General features: G+C 40.7%; 1 protein-coding gene and 2 long non-coding RNA genes across 5 annotated transcripts in view; 2 read left to right on the top strand and 1 right to left on the bottom strand.

The window, feature by feature from the left end:
- samd10b (sterile alpha motif domain containing 10b) overlaps positions 1 to 5000 on the top strand; it is a 146422-nt gene that overhangs the window by 138238 nt on the left and 3184 nt on the right. The gene's annotated exons all lie outside the window — the stretch shown is intronic.
- On the top strand, positions 888 to 2021 carry LOC134456672 (uncharacterized). The gene is made up of 2 exons (XR_010036358.1): positions 888 to 1185; positions 1651 to 2021. It is a non-coding gene; the product is annotated as an uncharacterized LOC134456672 (long non-coding RNA).
- On the bottom strand, positions 2677 to 4345 carry LOC134456671 (uncharacterized). Of its 3 annotated transcripts, none has more exons than XR_010036356.1 (4): positions 4293 to 4345; positions 3606 to 3786; positions 3134 to 3229; positions 2677 to 2798 (listed from the first exon to the last, which is right to left on the bottom strand). It is a non-coding gene; the product is annotated as an uncharacterized LOC134456671 (long non-coding RNA). The 3 variants fall into 3 exon arrangements; XR_010036357.1 differs by lacking the exon at positions 4293 to 4345 and adding an exon at positions 3880 to 3949; XR_010036355.1 differs by lacking the exon at positions 4293 to 4345 and having other exon boundaries at positions 3606 to 3951.

The following is a 5000-nucleotide window of genomic DNA, read 5'->3' as shown; positions in this document are numbered from 1 at the left end:
TTATCACCTATTCCACTCAATTTTATGGAAATTACATATTTTCATGGTCTTAAAATGTCTTATTTCTTATTTCCACTCAACTACTTAGTTATTATCATTTTTAATACAATATAGACTAGCCTAATATGAAGTGATTCAAGTACACAGACAAACACATTGTGTGCAAAACTTTATTTATTTTTCCAATCAGTTATGAGATTCATGTTCACTGATGTGAGGTTGTCAATCTGCCACCATCCAGAGGAAGTCCTGTGAACACAAACAAACAAACAGAGAAGTCAACTGCAAGACCGGTTTCACCACGTTTATTTTTTTATGTTATCAATTCACCATCGCTAAATTTGCTTCTGAAATGCAGTACCATGTTAAATGCACGTTGTAAATCTTCCTCAGGCTGACATCGTTGCTGATTTACAAAGGCAAACTCTAGCTAGCACCTAGCTTCAGTCATTGAAAACATGGTGGGCAGAGCTAGCTAGAACTAGTGGTTTCCATGTACCTCTGTAGGCTATTTCAGCACAAACACGGCTGATAAGACGTGTTTGCAATGTATACAGTTAAAATCCTTCAATGCTCAGAGACAAAATGAAAGCAGGTTAAAGCTAGAACTACATTAAAAGTTCGTTGTCAGGAAGCTTACCTTGCCTGGCTCTGCTGCACTGAAGTTGAACTAGCTCGCGGTGGCGGCGGCGAGTCCTGTTGTTGCTAGGCAACGAAAGTTTGGTTACTGCAGAACAGGAGCGTCCCAATCAGTATACTTCTGTACTTCAAGCACACTCGTTCCAGTTGTACGCTGCCCGCTCTGCTTGCAGTATTGCTCAGAGACGCTGACGTTGTTTAATTGAGTACCCTGACCACTGACGTGTATAGTATAACTGGACTGCGGAGTTCGATAGAACTCCATTCAACGGTTTTGAAGCAACCGCGGCTGATTTTCTTCCGCCCCAAAAATGCGGAAATATAATAATCACCTTGACAACGTTGAGCTACATTGCTGATAGGTCAACATCGCCGGCCAATCCACAAACAGACACTTCAAGACATGTCCCGCCCCTCCCACCCGAATATGACATGGCGTCCCCAGCAGAAATATTGAACCCACTTTTCAGCTGCGGAACTGGTCGACACAGAAACCCTTGATTGTCATAAAAACAGCAACACAAGTTCAAATGGAACTGGTGATCGGTAAGTATGGCAAATATACCATGCTATTAATAAAATGATACTTTGGGTTAACGAAACCTTGAAGAGCTTGTTATGATGACCATAATAATTTTAGCTTAGCATCTAACGTGAGCCAGCCGAGTGGCGAAAGACCTAGCTTACTATAAGTTACTTCACCACGTTGTAATGTAGCCGCAATTAAAGATAAATGGGAAGTTAGGCTACAAACAGAGCTGTACACAGAAAATGCAGATGTGTCTTTGGGGTCGGCGTACCGTTTGGCAAAACATAATCCATGTCAGCAATACTCAGTATCAACATTGCTTTTGTATGAGAGCTCAGAATGCTCCAATTTTCATGTTGTACATCTGCGTAAAATATTGTTTGGTTTGTGTCTGCCACACCAAGTTAATCCTCTACGGACATTTGTAAATAACTTTGAATGTTTGGGCATCAAATGACATGCAAAACCTTTCCGTTTGACAGACAAACCATGGACGCTGAAGAAAGGCTCCTCGACGCCAAGCTGTCATCCGGAAGATTGAAGATGAAGATTGCCGTGTCGAGCAGTCATCATGACCATTTTTTTGCTGATCCCCCCCAGTTTTTGAAAAGATTCAGAATACAAAATCACTCTTAGAAGTAGACGGTATGGTAAACAAACCAAAGTTAACACCTTTCAGTTAGTAAAACATAGCTGGCCTACAGTAGGCTATGACTAAACATCTGGGTGTTTTGTATGCTTGACATAAAGATTAAAATGAAATATTCACCCTTATGTTCAGCTTTTTAAACTTGCAAATCATGGAGTGGACATTCTTCCCCAAGCTTGTAAGAAATGCATTACTTCAATCACACAGTGTCTCCCAACTTCTTTTTTGTCTCATGTACCCCCTAAGCATTTTTGTCATACCATGAGTACCCCCTCCCTCATGCTCTAGTCTACTGTATATCTTCCTCTATCCCAGTGGTTCCCAACCTTTTTCTTCAGGGACCCATATTTTTACCATTGTAAGCTTTGGTGACCCAATCATGCCAGCGCCCACGCGAGAGGGAGTCCCAGGCGAGAGGGAGTCCTGTGGAAACTCATTAGAAAATTGTATTCCTCAATTTGTCTTCAGTCAAATATAGAATGACTGTTTAATGTGTCGCTTACATTTTGTTGCCTCTATGCATATATCAGTTTAAAAGCTTTACTTTGTCATATATTCAACATGGGCTATATGGTATTAAAACGAAACCCCTTAAAATCAAGAGGGCTTCGCGACCCACTGTGGATCTTTGGCGACCCATAAGTTGGGTCCCGACCCATAGGTTAGGAACCACTGCTCTATCCCAATATGATTATGCTCCATACATTTCTTTTTATTGATACCTGCCAATGCATGTACCACCTGCATTGTGTTCACGTACCCCTAGTGGTACATGTACCCCTGGTTGGGAAACACCGATCTAAACAGTTGTAACAATAGTGTGTTAACCAATATTACAAATTAAACAAAATGTGCGGGCTGCTGTATATAAGCATTTATTAACTGTGTTTCATAATTGCAATGGTTTTTGAAGCTGGTTCTGCATATCGGATCCTCTGTGGTGGTAGGATGCAGGCAGTAGCGTACTGTGCACATCTTCAGCTGTAACGATAAATACAAATCTATTTTTAAAAAATAATTAATGTAACATTAACATAATTGAAGCATATCACTGGTATATATAGAGTAACTATAACATTTCAGTGTCTACAAATGTCTACATTTGTTTAAAAAGGAAAAACCCATGAACATCCTTCTCAAAAAAGTTTTGGGTGCAGGACTAACAAAGTCAAATGACAACTGAAAATTAAGTCTGCTCACCAAGCTCCTGTTTTACTTATGTAATGTGATGAGCTTGAAGTGCAGACTTCATTTTCAGTTTTCAAATGTCTTTATTGTCCCATTACATCTGCAGAAATATGGGGGTGTACACTCACTTGTGTAATACACTATAGATGTAAACAGAGACGTTGTCCAAGTCCTTGGTCATGTGATACCTGCTGCAGTGTACTCCACGTCTTCAGACCGCTCCGCTGTAAATAAAATAATGGCATATGAAGTGTGATGAGAATACGTCACCGTTTGATACACCAACAACTTAGGTTCATGGGAAGAAAACACAATAGATAAGGAGATGGGCTGCTCATGTTTCAAAGCATGCTGCCTAATCAGTGAAAATCATGGGGTGGTAGTTTCATGGTGTGGGCATGCATATCTGTCAATAGAATTGGTACCCTTGTAATTATTGAAGATAGTGGCTACTGACAAATGCTAAGAGTTTACTACGCTTGATGTATACTTTTATCCAGTCCAATTACTTTTTGTCCCTTCAAATTGGGAGGCACATGTAAAAATAAGTGATAAGCTTTGGATGAAAGCATTGGCTGAGTGTAGTGTAATGTTACATACCGGGTACTATATATCATAGATGGCAGCAGGCTGGTCGGGTCCTCAGTTGTGCACTGGCAACAGTGGCTGGTCCTTGTCCGTGTCTCTATGGGGCCTCTTCTCAGGTCGGAGTGACAATCCTTGATGATGTTGACTATGGTGAGACCTGCTGGCGTGTAGCCTACTGTACATTTTCAGACATCTGTAAAGAAAATGATGACAAACGAAGGGTGATGAGAACAACATATATTTCATTACTCACAAGCAGGTAATTGGAGTGCTTCTGGGTCTTCACCTTTTTTCCTTGGTGCTCATCAGTGTAGAGGCTCTCAAACTTGGTCCAGGAAGACAGATGCTGAGGCACTCAAGGTTGCAATTCTTTAAAAAAAAAACTTTTTTATTTGGCTACAATGCCTACGCGTTTCGGCCCTTATGGCCTTCTTCAGGGCGTATCAAGGATACAAGCTTGATACGCCCTGAAGAAGGCCATAAGGGCCGAAACGCGTAGGCATTGTAGCCAAATAAAAAAGTAAAAAAATTGCAACCTTGAGTGCCTCAGCATCTGTCTTCCTGGACTATATTTCATTACTATTTTATTACTAATATATAAACACATGCAGAGTAAGCAGATGATGGTGTTAGCTTTACATTGGAAGGTCTCTGGTCTTAACTCAGGAGCATACTTTAAGGATTTGAAACTTTACTTACCTGACAGTGAGTCCTGGCTCTGTTTTCCAGGTGACGTGTGGTTTGTTGTTTGCCTACAGAATGAAACCATGTCACATGAGGATGGGGAAATGTTTACTACACAATGCACTCGTCAGTAGGCCTACAATTAAACATTAATGACACAATTTACATTACACTATGCACTCGTCACTCAGTACAGTCAACATTAATGACGCAATTTGCATACTGAAAACGAACGTACCAATGACCATCATTTCATCACCAACTAGCAACTTGGCAATTTGGCAACACAGAAACAAACAATATTTAACAGTTGACGGAGGAACACAGCTAGACTTGCTTTTCCGATGTGGCCACTGGCCAGCATAGTGCCAGAATGGTAGTGAAATGTTTACTCATCTTGATGTAAGGACTTGGCTACGGTACGGAAGGAGGGAATTACACCTGACGCACGCCAAACAGACACATTTTGCTTTCAAAAGCAATGGCATTCAAATTATAATTAAGTTACTTGACAAGCCGACAGATCATCAAACACTGAAAGATCAGCATGCTGCCTTGGGCTAATAACAAGCTAGCATTGTCGTACGTGTTTGTTTAACAAAGCTCAGTCATTTTGGTCAATCAGCCACGTATATACATGTTTTTATTTTACTTACCAAAACTGCAGAGGTCCTTACAGAGTACGGAGAAGTACATCCAAAAGTACAACAACGCATATTTGTG

The sequence above is a fragment of the Engraulis encrasicolus genome, chromosome 10 (assembly GCF_034702125.1).
Source record: "Engraulis encrasicolus isolate BLACKSEA-1 chromosome 10, IST_EnEncr_1.0, whole genome shotgun sequence".
NCBI classification, from domain to species: domain Eukaryota; kingdom Metazoa; phylum Chordata; class Actinopteri; order Clupeiformes; family Engraulidae; genus Engraulis; species Engraulis encrasicolus.
The sequence above is the reverse complement of the archived record's forward strand: the minus strand, read 5'-3'. Positions and strand labels throughout refer to the sequence as shown.